Below are 15,157 nucleotides of genomic sequence, written 5' to 3' on the forward strand. Positions count from 1 at the left end.
GAGACTAACCATTGCGCCACATCTCTAGTCCTTGACTCTTATGTGTGTATTTATGTGGTGTGAGTGTGTGTGTGTGGTGTGTATGCATATTTATGTGTGTGGGGGTGCACATGTGTATGTACTTGTGGAGACTAACGGTTGACATGGGGTGTCTTCCACAACAGCTCTCCCTATCACCTTAGAAGCTTACTGTGCGTGTATCTGTGCGCACACATGCCCGTGTTCATGTACATGGTTATGCGCATGCTCTGTGTGAGTGTGGGCTTGCACATGCCATGGTGTGCAGGTGGGGGTCAGTCCTCACCCGTCCACCTCGTGTGAGGCGGGATTTTTCTCCCTCTGGATTCGCACTCTGCTCTTCTTTGCTGTGTTTGTCACAAGCTTCCCAGGAAGATTTCCCATCTCTGCCTCCCATTTAGCTGTTAGTGTCACTTGTGTGCTCAGGTTCCAGGGATAAGCATTTTATCCACTGAGCCATCTCCTTAGCCCTCCACACATTGCTTCTTTTTTAAAAAAACAAAACTTTTATTTATTCGCAAGCAGAGAGAGATAGAGAGAAGAGACTGAAAGAATGGGCGCACCAGGGCCCGTAGCCACTGAAAGTGAACCCAAGGCAATCCATCTACCTCTACCTTCTGAGTGCTGGGATTAAAGGCGTTCCCCACCACACCCGCACAGGTAGAGAGTAGGGGCGCCAGGGCCTCCAGCCACTTCAAATGAACTCCAGACACGTGCGTCACCTTGTGCATCTGCCTCGCATGGGTACCAGAGTATCAAACCTGGGTCCTTAGCTTTGCAAGCAAGCACCTTAGCCACTAAGTCATCTTTCCATACCCACATTTATTATTGATATTCCTCTTGACACAGATTATCCTTAAAATTAGGTGTACTTCGAATTGCTTGTGACATTTACAAAAGCACACAATCATCCAGAGTTACTGCATCAGAGTTTCTGGGGCTAGGGCAGGCTCGCTGTCATGGCTGTTTAATGCATTTTACATCGTTTTCACTGAGCATTACTACTATACTCTACTTCCCTCCTAACTGGGTGCTTGTAGTTACAGCCTTTGGCTTTCTACTGCATTTTATCTTGTCAGCTCTGGCTCATTGATCTAACTCATCAACATCTTTTTGATCACAAGCCTGTCATTCATCATACTAGCTATTTCCCTCCAGATTTGTGTCACATGCAAATTAGATATACACACCTTCTTTATCTTCATGTAAGTTACTGAGAAATGTGGAACATCAAAGGGTGAGGGTTGAAATGGATTCATCAGTTAATACCATGAAATGGAATAAAGCTGAAAAAATGAACAAGTCATTATTCTTCTCACAAATGAAGTTTAGAAATTCCAGTAGACACATCTAGGGAATTAAATTTGGATTTTCAGCTCTGCCAATTTGTGTTTCTGTGACCTTGGGCAAGACACATATGCTGTCTGGGTTTCATGTTCTTTATGAGGAAAATGGGAGAAAAGACCAGTGCTGTAAGCTGACCTGTGTCCTCATCTATGGTCTCCTTGCTGGGTCTGCCCAGTCCCAGCCACTCCTTCGTAACTTTCCTACCCTCAGGCCCATGGTAGGTAGATCACCTTTCCTTTGGACCAGCCTGAGTAAGGCAGAGATTGTTCAAAAGTATTATTATTCGTTGGGTGAGTTGGCACATGCCTTTACTCCCAGGTAGGAGGATCGCCTTGAGTTTGGGGCCACCCTGAGACTACACAGTGAATTTCAGGTCAGTTTGGACTAGAGTAACACCCTACCTCAACAACAACAACAGGGCTGGAGGGATGGCCTAGCAGTTAAGGCATTTGCCTGGAAAGCCAAAGGACCCAGGTTGGATTCCCCACAACCCACATAAGCCAGATGCACAAGGTGTCACATGTATCTGGAGTTTGTTTGCAGCAGCTGAAGGTCCTGGCATGCCCATTCTCTCTTTATTTGCCTCTCAAATAAATAAAATAAATATAAAATTAAAACAACAACAACACAAACCACAAAGTATTATTATTTGTAGAAAAAGCTCAAAGGAAATAAAACACTATTAACAAAGACACAAGGGAGATTATTTGTTCAATAAGGACCTGATATTTCCTTAAAAAATATTTTATTTATTTATTTGAGAGAAAAAGGGAGAGAGGGAAAGAGGGAGAGAGGAAGAGAGAGAAAGAGAGAGGAGAGAATATGCACACCACGGCCTCTAGCCACTGTAAACAAACTCCAAATGCATATACCATCTTGTGCATCTTTCTTATGTGGTTCCTGGGAAATGGATCCTTGATCTTTAGGCTTTGCAGGCAGGTACCTTAACTGCTAAGCCATCTCTCTGGCCCAGGACTTGATATTTCTGTGGTATGCCATCACTGTTCTGAGGTTCAGGGGCACAGCAGTGAAGTATCAGGGCTCTTATGAGGATCAAATTCTATAGTGGAGGGAGGAGAGCCAATAAATACATAATCAGATTAGACTAGTGGTCAAGGTGTTTGGGAGAAGAGTCTGCAAAGGGGTGTGTGTGGGAGTGTGGGTGGCTAGTAGCCATTTTAAGTAGATTTAATGACAAATCTCTCCCAGAAGCAGAGATGTGGGCAACATGAAGGAGAGCATTATGGGTAGAGAGCAGAAGCCCTAGGTGGGAGCATTCTGTGTGATGTAGGAACAGCTAGGTGGTGCAGGCCAGGGAAACAACTAGACAGAGATGAGGTGGACGAGGTAGGGATGGCCAGAATGCCTGCCTCCTTGTAGAGATGGTGCGTGAAAGCATCATGATTTTATTTCCATGCTTAAGGGGCCACTAAGGCTGCTACGAAATGAAATGAATGGAGTCCAACTGAAGACCGGCCAAAGGGCCGCTAGAGCAGAGTGGTGTAGTGAGGGACAAAAGTGTGCGACTGGGATTTGCCTTCAAGGCCAGCCAGTAGGATACTGGTGAGTTGAATATAGAGAGTGTGTGTGTGTGAGCGCATGCGTGCATTTATTGACATGGGATGGTTTGGGAGGGAACATGGACTTGATTTTGGACACACAGAATTTGAGATGCTTCTCAATATCTCAGTGAATCAGGGTTTGATTTAAAAACAGAAACTGCTAAATATGGTGGTAAATGCCTTTAATCCCAGCTCTAGGGAGGCAGAGGTAAGAGGATCACCATGAGTTCAAGGCTGCTTGGGACTACAGAATGAGTTCCCCGTCAGCCTGGGCTAGACTGAGACCCTACCTTTAAATAAAACATAAAACAAAAACAAAATAAAACAAACAAACAAGTCCCCCCCCCCCCAAAAAAAAAAACCCAGAAACTATTATGGCTGTGTCAAGGAGACTCAATATTTCACAGAGAAGCACTTTAAAGTTGATCTTGTACATTTTTGTCCAGGTCCTGACATCTGTCTGTGGCCTTGAACTTTCAGTCTGGTTCATTTATTCTGCAAAAGTCTCCATATTGACAGTTTACTTACCACCAACAGGGGGCTGGTTTTCCCCTACAGGAGCCTAACTTCTTCAACTGTGATTTTCATGACAGTGTCTATCACAAGCAGTCCTGACACAGCAGGCTAAGCTCCAGGCTGGGAGGAGATTTCTGGACCTTTCTCTAGTTCAGAAGCCGAGCCTTGGCTTGCCTGCTGAGTTGTCCCTCTTGGAGGGTGACTGATGCTGGCTTGCTTGCAGAGTGGAGGTGGCAAGACCCCCAGGCTAGGGGATCTCTGTAGAGGGGGCCCTTCCCCAGGTTGTCTGTGCTGATTCAGAAGAGGCTTTGCTTCCTCACCCCCTTTTTCTATTGGCCAGAATCCTGCAAGAGAAGGACCAGCCCATTCACCTTTATTTCTAGGCCCAAAAGGCTGAGTTATCATTCGATAATATTCCAAGATTCTGAGCATCAAGGGTCATAATACCATGAAAATTTAAGGAAAAAGGAGAAGGAAGAAAAAGAAAAGCAAAAAAGAAAGACAAAGAACTTTATTTTTCCTTTTTTTATATTATTTTTTATTATTAATTTTTTTGGAGGTAGGATCTCACTCTAGTCTAAGCTGACCTGAAAGTCACTATGTAGTCCCAGGCTGGCCTTGAACTCACATTGACCCTCCTACCACTGCCTCCCAAGTGTCTGAATTAAAGCCATGTACCACCACGCCTGGCAAAGATTCCTGTTATCTATCATATTTTAGTGTGTGTGAATGTTGGTGTTTTTGTGAGCTTACACACATGTGTGAGTGCATGTGCACATGTGTGTGTATGAATGTGGAGGCCACAGTTCAAAGTCAGGTGTCTTTGTCAATTGCCCTCCACTTCTTTATTATTTTATTTTATATTTCGGATCTTTTTGAGGCAATTTCACTCTAGCCCAGGCTGACCTGGAACCATTCTGTAGTCCAGGCTGACTTTGAACTCATGGTGATTCTCCTACTTCAGCTCCATGAGTACAGGAATCAAAGGTGTGAGCCACCATGCCTGGCTTCTACCTTCTTATTTTTTGAGACCGGCTCTCTTACTGGAACCTGGAGCTCATCCAGAGCTTGCTAGCTGACCATCAGACTTCAGAGATTGCCTGTCTCTGCTTACACAGCACTAACATTACAGATTCACACCACTGCACTGGCTCTTATCTGGGTGCTTGGGGTCTCCACTCAGATCCCCATGTTTGCACAGCAAGTGGTTTATTAACCCCAACCCCAAGATTCTTGTTTTAGTTGCAGTCTGAAGCATCAATGAAACAATTTCTCTGTCCCAGATTGTTGGGGGTTCATAACATTAAAAATATTTATTTGTACATTTGGATATCAGGGTCTCTAACTGCTGCAAAAGAATGCCCATGTGGATTTGCATGGATGGATAGGGAATTGAACATGGACCAGCAGGCTTTGCAAGCAAATGTCTTTAACCAGTGAGCAATCTTCTCAGACTGCCCATAGGATTTTTATTTACCTCCACTCCCTTTCCCTTTTATTTCTTTTATTCTTTGTGAAGGTGTTAATGAGCAGTTAATTGTTGAAGGGTGGACTTGCTGACAAGAATATGGATGGAATCTATTAGTGGTGAGCTATAAAGGAATGCTTCTGCAGACCCTTGGACAAGACAGATTAAAGTAGCTCCCTTGACCCTGGCTCCTGCCAAGTCCCTCATCCCACTCCTTCCCATTCCTTTATTTACTTTTATTGTTTAAAATATTTCATTTTTATTTGAGAGAGAGGAGGAGGGAGAGAGAGAGAGAGAGAGAGAGAGAGAGAGAGAGAGAGAGAGAGAGAGAGAGAGGGAGAGAGAGAGAGAGAGAAAGAAGCAGATAGAGAGAATGGGCACGCCAGGGTGTCCAGCCGCTGCAAAGAACACCAGACACATATGCAACCTTGTACATCTGGCTTATGTGGGTCCTAGGGGATTGCACCTGGGACCTTAGGCTTTGCAGGCAAGCACCTTAATTGTTAAGCCATCTCTCCAGCCCCCATTCCTTTATATTTTAAAAAAAACAGTTTATTGACAACTGCCATAAGCATAGATAATAAACCATGATAAGCCCCTCCCACCACCCTCGTTATCCCCCTATCAAAGCCACCCTCTACTGAATTTCTTCTTTCCAATTAGGTTCTCTTCTATTTTGATGCCATCTTTTTCTCCCTCCTATTATGCAGGTCTTGTGTAGGTAGTGTCTGACATTCCTCTATGTTTGCAATGCAGACTTCCAGGGAAGAAAGTTCCATGCCTGCTAGCTGCTGGTTATTGAGGTCAAAGAGTATGCTGGGTAATCTCAGTGGTGTCATCTTTCGAGCTTGCACACATCACAGAAGTCACAGGCCAGCAGAGGAGAACCTGGGCTAAAGCTGTGCATTGATTTAATGACTGTGGACCTAGCAATGCTTTTCCAGGGTCCGTGCCCTTGACACGGAGATGAAGGTTGACCAAGGGCATCTAGGCAACAAAGGCAAGTGGAGGGCGTATACATCTGTAACCTTGACCTTTGCAGAGGGCTTGCACGCTTCATCTTCTAACTCTCCAGCCTCGTCTGTGTGTCTGGCCCCCTCCAGCTGGGCATTCTAGCTTCTTTTATTGTGAAGGCACACACACAGTGCCTCTCAGACAGTGGTTGGAGCCTCACTTTGACAGTGACAGCTCAGCTTTGGGTGATGAGAAGCACGCTGGGCCATGACTCACTCTGTTTCCATCATCTGTGCTGGCCCGTCAGCCCGTCCATCCTCAGGGGTCTGTCTCACCCCTCCTAAGCCTATTAGCTCATCTCTTTTTGCCCAGTTGACATTCGGCTCCCTTCCTTTGTTAGAACTCAGGGACTGTGCATTACCTTTTCATGCACTCATTGTCCCATATGGTGTTGTCCACAGAAAATATTAACATGCCATTTACACTTTCCTGGATCACTAATAAAAATGTTCAATGAGTCAGAAGGTGACACTTGGCATTCGCCACCTGCAGCATGAATGCTGACATTTGTCACTACCACAAACATTCAGCCTTGTAAAGCAGGGATCAGACCCTGAACTTTTAGCAATCATAACTGGACCCAGTCAAACCGGAATGTCAACATGCACGTGACATCACCTTTGCTAGCCATGCCATCGGTCCCATTTACTTACCCCGGCGGCCTGACGAGCGCGGGGAGGAAGGAGCAAGGGCATGGCAAGACCTCTGCTGGGCATGCCGGGTCTGGGGCAGAGGGTTTGGTTCTCTGGTACTTGGAGTCCGCAAGCAAATACCAGTGCCTTGCTGCTTTGTTGCTAGGGTCAGCTTGTGTGGGGCGCAAGCTTAGGCCTCGCTCTGCTGTGTCATTTGAGCTACAAAGAAGATTCTCTATCTTATTTTATTTTATAACTATTTGGCTTCCCTATCTGCTCTGATGAAATGGACATCTTTATATGCACATAGCCCGAGTTGATGAAATGTTATTTTCTTGGATGAACTACTATAGAATTTTCTCCTTCTCTCTCTCTGTCAGATTGAATCCAGAACCTTGCATATACTATGCAAGCAAAAATCCTTATTTGTCTACTTACTTATTTATTTACTTACTTTCTTGCTTGTTTATTTATTTATTTATGAGAGGGTATAGGAATACCAGGGCCTTTGCTGCTGCAAATGAACTCCAGACATTGTGCCACTTTGTGTATCTGGCTTTACATGGAAACTAAACCCATGTTGGCAGACGTTGCAAACAAGTGACTTTAACTGCTGAGCCATCTCCCTAGCCCCATCCCTATTTTTCAAATTGTGGTATAAAATTTCCCTGTCTTATAAGTTATTTTGGTTTTTAAAATAAAATTTTTATTTATTTATTCATTTATTTATTTTAAAGCAGGGTCTCACTCTAGCCCAGGCTGACCTGGAACTCACTATGTAGTCTTAAACTGGCCTCAAACTCATATCAATCCTCCTATCTCCGACTCCCTGGTGATGGGATTAAAGGTGTTCACCACAACCCAGTTAAATTTTATTTTTTTCTGGTTTTTCAAGGTAGGGTCTCGCTGTAGCCCAGGCTGACCTGGAATTCACTATGTAGTATCAGGCTGGCCTCAAACTCATGGTGATCCTCCTCCCTCTGCCTCCCAAGTGCTGGGATTAAAGATGTGCACCACCATGCCTGGCTAAATTTTAATTTTGAATCTTTTCACTTATTTATTGATTTCCTCATTCATTTGCTTGATTTTATTTCTTTTTTAAAATTTTCTTATCAACAACTTCCATAAATATAAACAATATATCATGATCATAATACCCTGCCACTATCTTCCCTTTTCCCCTTCCTAAATCCCTCTCCCTTCTTTCCAACCAACAGACAGGGGAAGAAAGAGAGAGAGAGGGAGAAAGTATGGGCACAGCAGGGCCTCTTGCCACTGCAAAGGAACTCCAGATGCATGTGCCACTTTATGCATCTGGCTTTACCTGGTTACTGGGGAATGGAGCCCAGGCAGGTGCGCTTTGTAAGCAAGTGCCTTTAACACCTGAGCCATCTCCTCATCCCCTCTCTTTTATTTTGATGACATCACTTTTCCTTTCCTATTATACAGGTCTTGTGTTGGCAGCATCAGCCACTGTGAGGTTGTGAATATCAAGGTCACGTTGTGTCTGGAAGACAGTATTGTAAGCACTATTCCCCTACTTTTGCCTCTTACATTTTTTCTGCCACATCTTCCACAGTTGTCCCTAAGCTTTGGAGGGTGTGATAGAGAGATTTCACTTAGTGCTAAACACTCCACTGTCACTTCTTCTCAGCACTATGGTGAATTTTGAGTCACCTCAGTGTTTATTGTCATCTGAAAAGAGAAGCTTCTCTAAACTCAAAGTGAGAGTAACACTGATATATGGGTATAAATATAAGCACTTAGAGGGCAGTTTGGTGGACATAATATATCCATTCATCCACACAACAGTAATAGTCCCCCTCCCCAGGACTCTAAGCCATAGGTTTTTCATTAGGTTTTTTGTACCAGGCAGGAATTCCCTGTCATGGAGCGGGCCTAAAGTCCAGTCAGAAACCAGCTGGTTTCCCCCATAACACCATTGTACCAGTTGATATATTTGGCTTGACTGGCAAGCCACCAAACTTTCAGGGTCCATGGCTGGTTAAGACCATTGATGACTTTTCTTCCCCAACAGGCTTCATAAGTGTTCCAGCATCCTGATGGTTAGTCAACAGGGAGGAGGCTTCCAGCTCAGCTCTATCTTGATTTCTCAGTGACTTGCAGCCCAAGCATGTGGTGTCTTTAGCAATAAAGTGTTACAGTCTAGTTCTGGTAGGCAACCAAGAGCTTTGGTGATAGCCTGTAATGTTTTCAGGGAATCAGAGGTCTTTTTGGCCAAGAACTTTCTTGAAGGTATCCCACTTCTGGCACTGAATTTTTTATAGTGACAATCTATGGCTTCTGATCACAAAAGTATCCACCACTTCAAGATATTTGTGCCCAAACCCTCTGTGTGTGTATATGTATATGTGTATATACATATATGTATATATGTTATTAGCTAGCAAAGAAGTGGGTTTTCATATAGCTTATTCATAAATATTGAATTTTGTTAACCCTCCCCCTATCTCCTGTTACCTTCCATCCCCTCCTCTTAGACTTTTCCATCCCCAGTATTCTGCCTCCTCCTAAGACCTTCCCCTCTCTTCCCTCCTTCAAGGGCCCTTTCTAGCTTCCTGGTCTCTACTAATGATTATTATTCCAAATCACATATAACTCTAAATATATAAGAGAGAACATGTGGCATTTGACTTTTTGAGTCTGGGTTACCTCACTTGGTGATTTTATTTCTTGATGGCAATTCTTTCCTTTTTCTGGAAAACTGAGCTCATTCTGTGCATACATACATGTTTTACTCTGGACTATGGTCATTGATATAATATAATAAACACATCTTCCAGTGTCTTTCATTTCTATTTTTGGTTTTTTTTTGGGAGAACAAATTTCTCATCAAAAGCTCCTTGTATGACTTTAATACTTTGTGCGTGTGCATTTATGTGTTTGCATTTTACACAGTGGTTTACTATGTAGTCCCAACTGGTTTTAAACTCAAAATCCTTCTGCCTCAGCCTCCCAAGTGCTAGAATTGTAGCATGTGCCACCACAGCCTGTGATTTTAATAGATGCTAGGATGGGCTATGATTCTTTTATACACACACACACACACACACACACACACACACACACACGTTTGTTCAGAGATGGAAAAGGACAGACAAATGATGTAAGTGTAAATGGCAAAGTTATTAGTGACATCATGTTGGTAGCTTTGATACAGTCTTAAACCACAGGAGACCCTGTTTATGTGGAGACCCATTCTAGACACTTAGAATGTCTGTGGTGGAATTATCAAATCAGGAAGAACTTTAGAACTTGTAGCCATTCATATCAGGCTTAGAGTTTCTTGAAACATTTTCCTGTAAAAGGCAATCAATCACAAAAGCAGGAAGAGGTAAAAAAATCACTATGAACTTTCAGACATTTGGTTAACTGGTGAATTAATGACCTTATGAATAATATTAAAATAACACTTAAACCTAAAATTTCATAGACTAACGTGAGCTATCACATGCTTATTTAAACAATGCAAAATAAAAATAAAGAAAATAACATAAACATTTACCAAAACCACATAAGTAGATCAATGTGTATTACTAAACACATTCTGATACAGAATGTTGTGATATGACTTTACTCACTAACCAACAGAATCATCTTTTCCTTTAGTGTTACTCAAATTTGTTTAAAATTAAAAAGGAGAAATTGATAAGTACTATTTTAGGATATACAAAATTAGTTTTTGTATTCAGAGGGTATTTTTATTAAAGCGTATTATTTATCTAAAGATAGGGTATAATATAGTTATAATAACTAAAACTTACTAAATTACTTTGGAAGACTATAGTCTCTATGGGTTTGCAACACATTTTATTAAAATAAAAGTCACCAGTGAAGCAAAGTAGAAAATCCTTTCAAATTTGTAATATAGCAGTCTTTTTATTTAACCACCAACATGGTTGCCACATGAGACTGCTTGGAAATTACATTAAAAAGCATTTCTAGGGCTGGAGAGATGGCTCACCAGTTAAGGCAGCTGCCTGCAAAGCCAAAGGACCCAGGTTTGATTCCTCAGGACCCACCAGATGGACAAGGTGGAGCATGTGTCTGGAAGCCCTGGGATATCCATTCTTTCTCTCTGCCTGCCTGCCTGTCTGTCTGTCTGTCTGTCTCTCTCCCTCAAATAAAGTATTTATTATATATTAAATATAGAGTATAATAAATATAGAGAATGTGTGCACCAGGCCTTCCTGCTTCTGCAAATGCATTCCAGATGCCTGGGCCACTTTTTGCATGGCATTTATGTAGGTACTGGGGAATTGAACCCAGGATGGCAGACTTTGCAAGCAAGTGCCTTTAACTACTGTTCACACTCCTTTGAAATTAATTATATACATACATATATGTATATATATGTATATATGTATATGTGTGTGTGTGTGTGTGTGTGTGTGTGTGTGTGTGTGTGTGTGTGTAGAGAGAGAGAGATAGAGAGAGAGAGGGGGAAGAAGGAGGCAGATGGAAAAAGAGAAAATGGGCCTGCTAGGGTGTCTAGCCACTGCAAACTCCAGATGCATGTACCACCTTGTCCATCTGATGTTATGTGGGTATTGGCAAATCAAATTCCGTTCCTTAGGCTTTGCAGGCAAGTGCCTAAACTGCTGAGCCACCTCTCCAGCCCTGATTTGAAATTTTAAAATGCGTTCTTGGCAGATATTGGCACTGTGATCACTTTATTGTTAGCCATTACCAGCATCCACCGTAACTCACAACAATATTTTCTCCCAACACTTCTACACTTACTTCTTTTTAGGACAACTGGATACAAGGCTGTCTTTACCAACTGGACAGGTATAAACCAAAACCAACTCCTATTTTAAATCTGCATAAGACATAAAATAAACTTTTCACTTAAAAATGTAACAATATGTACTGTAAAGCATTTAGGCAAGGGGTGGAGAGATGGCTCAATGGCTGACATCACTTGCTTACAAAGTCTGTCTGATGGCTCAGGTTCTCTAGTGCCCATGTATAAGATGCAGAAAGAGGAACATGTCTGGAGTTCACCCGCAGTGGCAGGAGGTCTTGGTGCAGTACACCCATCCTCTCTTTACCTCTCTCTCTCAAAATAAGCAAGTAAATAAGTAATAAGTCATTATTAAATATTTTTAAAAAGAACTTAGGTAAGTAAACTATTAAAACCTTATCATACTAAAACAGTAAGTGACTATAATTAGATATAACTTAACACTCTAAGCTAAATAGCTACCTTATATAGTTGCTATATTTATGTAAATATTTAATTAATAATTAAATCAATTTAAATAAAATGTAAGAAATTTAATTTTCAGTGTGCTTAAAGGATAAAAATATAGAAAATTCTTCTAATTAAGTATAATTTTTATAACTGTCACAAAGAGAATTAATATATGTGTATTGACTTTCCTTATTTACTAAGGACAAAACAAACAATAGTAACCATTATCTATAATTATTTATAAGAATACAAGGATGAGGGGCTGGAGAGATGGCTTAGTGGTTAAGCGCTTGCCTTTGAAGCCTAAGGACCCCGGTTCAAGGCTCCATTTCCCAGGACCCACGTTAGCCAAATGCACAAGGGGGCGCATGCATCTGGAGTTTGTTTGCAGTGGCTGGAGGCCCTGGCGTGCCCATTCTCTCTCTGTGTCTCTCTCTGCCTTTCTCTGTCCGTCTGTCGCTCTCAAATAAATAAGTAAAAATAAACAAAATTAAAAAAAAAAGAATACAAGGATGATAGTGCTTAAAGTTTCCTCCAACTTTTTATTCTGAGATTTCCAGGCTGCAGAAAACTTAGAAGTACTATAGTCAATGAAAATTGCACATCCTACATTCTGCATTACATACAGCATTCACTGCTAGCTATATTTACTTTCTCTACAAATGCCTAAATATATGTTAAACTCTTTTCTTATTGAATTGAGGCAGTTAGGGTGACTGGGCCCCTGAAAGTAAAAAGAAGGAATTTTTTTTGGGCCTATCCTTGAAGTCTCCACTTTTCCAGAGAAGAATTTGGCTTTTCTCTAGGAGTTCCCTAGAATAACCTGAGCCCCTCCCTGGGAGGGAGTTCCCCTCTCCTAGAATTTAAATCTGATCCTGACATTGTGGTTGTTTAAGCACAGCCCCCAGACAGAACCAATCAGCGGTCTCTCTGGCTCACCTAAGGCTGAAGGGAGAGTGTACCACAATGAGGTTATAAGTAGAGCCTTACTGGGGACAAGAGCTCTCTTGGCTGCCTATTCATCACTCCTGAACCCCAGGTTTTGGTCAATCATCCCTCTTCAGCCCAGAGGGGCTGAGGTGAGGGGAGAACCCTGCTGAGCCCTCTCTACCTCCTCCTGCCCTTTACATGGCTGGGGCTCTCTGCACTTTCTCTTCTTTCCTTTCTAAACCTCTTTTTATGTTTCTTCCAGGCCCATGACCTGGGCTCTCAGACCACATGGGGTATCCATTTCCCTTAATTTTATACTTACCTAAATAAACATAATAATTTAACAATTATCCTTCTGAATTTGGTTTGCCCAATTCCTTGGTTGAATACAAACACAAACTAAGGGTTTAGAATTCAAGGACTTTCCTAAACTCCAACACACACCCTATAACAGAACCACTTGCCAGTAAGTTGCAAGGGACATTCCTAAATACTTGAACATACAATAATGTTCATAACAATGATGGCTGCTTTCCATCTAAGAAAAAATAATCATTCAATTCACATTATGGCCTGTGGTGGTTTGAGTGGATGTCCCACAACTGATTCATGAATTTATTAAAGCTTGTAATTTAGATCTGCAGCCACCTGGCTGGAGGAGGTGTCACTGTGGGTGGATCCTAGGTTGCAGCCCTAAGGTGTGCAATGGATTTGGAATTCCAGTGTAAAGAGGTACAAAGTTCTCGAACTTTGTCTGGAGTTCCTGAAGTTTTCTTGCTTGTGCTGGTGATGGTGGTTGCTTTTTCTCTCTCAGTATGGACCTGTGAAATTGGGCTAGCTGCTTCTGCCACTATGGAACTTTCCCTCTATCTGTAAGCTTCAATAAATCCCTTCCTCCATGACTATGCCTGGTTTGGAATTCCCTCCCATAAACCTGAAGCTGTCTACTGCAGAATTGGTACCAGAGTGTGGGAAGTTGTTGAGCTGAATCTAACCATGTGGATTTTTGTCTTTTGTAACTTGTGTGTTGGAGGCATGGAAAACTTTGTGCTTGCAAGTGAAGTCACCTTCTGGAACAAACCAAGTATTATGGGTTATTCTGATGAGAGTTTGAAAATGCCAAGTGCAGAGGAAATTGTGTTTGGAGACTTGGATTATGAAATTTCTCAGGGGAAGGAAAGACTGCAGAGGGCTTTGTTGGAACTGGGCTACTGGCATAAGAGCTGGCTGCATTCTGTTGCCCATGTCCAGAGAATTTGATCATGGTTAAATTTATAATGGACTGATGTGATTAACTAAAGATATGGGTCTCAGAAATTTGAGATTTGAAGTTGGAAAAAGTCAAGCAAGTTAAAATTACAGGCACTGAGACTGGTTTTAGGTTACTGAAGTTGCTATTGTCAAATACATTAGCAATCTTAAGGAAGATGGCCCAAATTCTTTACATTAAAACAGTGGAGAGAATGTCTAAGGTGATTTTACCCCAGAAAGACTGAATGGTAGGACTTCACTCCTTGGAAAGAAGGAAGCTGCTTTCAAAGTCACTGATTTATTTTGTCCTTGAATTAAGAATATAGCAGTCTCCTGCATACCTGGTATTAGTTTCAGAAGCATGAAAAATGCATGGAGTGGGTCATGAAGTGCACTGTCTCACTTTATTGTTAGCCATTACCAGCATCCACCGTAACTCACAACAATATTTTCTCCCAACATTTCTACACTTACTTCTTTTTAGGACAACTGGATACAAGGGTGTCTTTACCAACAGTTCTAGGAGCTGATGCTGAGATGTGGCATATAGGCAGGGCATGGTGACTCTGATAAAGAGGCTGCTGAAGCCATTGGAAGGTGGACTGTGGTTTGTGGTGGAGAGCCAATGATGTTTTGGATGTACCAGGACTGTGTAAGGGCGACCATGGAGCTCTGTTGGCTCAGGATAGTAGTTTTTCCTGGCTACCTAGCCCAGCTGGAAGGGGTGGGATTGGAAAATGTGGAGACTGTCAATCATTGGTTATGATATCACATTTGAGCTGAAGATGTTTGGTGTTTGCTTGATGGTTGTTGAGTTTGCATTGTTCTAGTCTCTACCTGCTATACCTTATAGCAGTTGGAAATACTTACTTTGAGCATATATGTTGAAAGTATATCACTTGTTTTGATTTTATAGGACTCAAATTCAAGAGACAATCTTATTTAATTTTTTTGTTCGTTTATTTATTTGAGAGCGACTGACACAGAGAGGAAGAGGCAGAGAGAGACAGAAAGAGAGAGAGGGAGAGAGAGAGAGAGAGAGAGAGAGAATGGGTGCGCCAGGGCCTCCAGCCACTGTACACAAACTCCAGATGCATGTGCCCCCTTGTGCATCTGGCTAATGTGGGTCTTGGGGAATCGAGCCTCAAACTGGAGTCCTTAGGCTTCACAGACAAGCATCCGATTGCTAAGCCATCTCTCC

The sequence above is a fragment of the Jaculus jaculus genome, chromosome 9 (assembly GCF_020740685.1).
Source record: "Jaculus jaculus isolate mJacJac1 chromosome 9, mJacJac1.mat.Y.cur, whole genome shotgun sequence".
NCBI lineage: Eukaryota > Metazoa > Chordata > Mammalia > Rodentia > Dipodidae > Jaculus > Jaculus jaculus.